This window comes from Oncorhynchus gorbuscha, linkage group LG19, assembly GCF_021184085.1.
Source record: "Oncorhynchus gorbuscha isolate QuinsamMale2020 ecotype Even-year linkage group LG19, OgorEven_v1.0, whole genome shotgun sequence".
In the NCBI taxonomy this organism is placed as follows: Eukaryota; Metazoa; Chordata; class Actinopteri; order Salmoniformes; family Salmonidae; genus Oncorhynchus; species Oncorhynchus gorbuscha.
In genome coordinates this window covers 71,684,209-71,685,626 of record NC_060191.1, presented here as the reverse complement: position 1 = coordinate 71,685,626, position 1,418 = coordinate 71,684,209, and positions in this window count along the sequence as shown.

The following is a 1,418-nucleotide window of genomic DNA, read 5'->3' as shown; positions in this document are numbered from 1 at the left end:
GGAACTAATGGGGATCCATAATAAACCCCAGGAAGAATAGCTGCTGCCTTGGCAGGAACTAATGGGGATCCATAATAAACCCCAGGAAGAGTAGCTGCTGCCTTGGCAGGAACTAATGGGGATCCATAATAAACCCCAGGAAGAATAGCTGCTGCCTTGGCAGGAACTAATGGAGATCCATAATAAACCCCAGGAAGAATAGCTGCTGCCTTGGCAGGAACTAATGGAGATCCATAATAAACCCCAGGAAGAATAGCTGCTGCCTTGGCAGGAACTAATGGAGATCCATAATAAACCCCAGGAAGAATAGCTGCTGCCTTGGCAGGAACTAATGGAGATCCATAATAAACCCCAGGAAGAATAGCTGCTGCCTTGGCAGGAACTAATGGGGATCCATAATAATAATAATAATATAATAATAATAATAATATATGCCATTTAGCAGACGCTTTTATCCAAAGCGACTTACAGTCATGTGTGCATACATTCTACGTATGGGTGGTCCCGGGGATCGAACCCACTACCCTGGCGTTACAAGCGCCATGCTCTACCAACTGAGCTACATAATAAACCCCAGGAAGAGTAGCTGCTGCCTTGGCAGGAACTAATGGGGAATCGGTAATAAATACAATTACACATGGTGACATTTCCTAGCCTTACAGAGGGGTAAGGTGTAGCTATTACCATATGGCTTACACCTGTCAAATCCTCTCAGAGCTCGATAGGGTGTAGGGCAGCATTTTGACATATCCCTCTTGAACAATATGAATGATCTGCTTACAACCTGCCAGTATGGCCCATACATGCTCTCTACTCTCCTGTGTGCATTCCATAGCCTAAATGAGGCACGCAGGATCTTGAGTAGCTGCCAAGAATCAACAACCCACACTAGTCTACCAGTAGCATCGACGTAGGCCTACAGTCAGCAAGTCTGAAAGTCACAGTTTTTCTAGTTCCGACTAGTAGATGAACGCAGCATTTTTTTTTTTTTAAACGAGCTTGTCAATGAGGAGTTGGGAAGAGGAAGGAAAGAGCGCGTTTGAGGAGCCATTTGAGGAGCTTCTTTTTTTTCTTTTTTTTTTGCAGTCGCCCCTCCCCTCAGCGAGCGTTTTATCCTATCTGGTTGCGGTCCTACTTTCTAATTCCTGCACTCTCTCGCAGTTTTACATTGTGCCCAGTGCCCAGTGCCCAGTGCCCAACGGAATGGTGGACTTTTACCGTAAGAGCGAACGAACCACACGGAATGTGAGAGCTGAAGAGCTTTGTTGGAGACGTCGAACAGGGACACCTGACGTGACAGTCTCAAGCCCTGCGTTCTCTTGCGTATGTAGCCTATGTTTGAAACCTGTTCTACCGCAAAAGGCTGTGGGGATGTGGGATATAAGTCAACGGTGAGTAGGCTAGTGTATGATCGACTT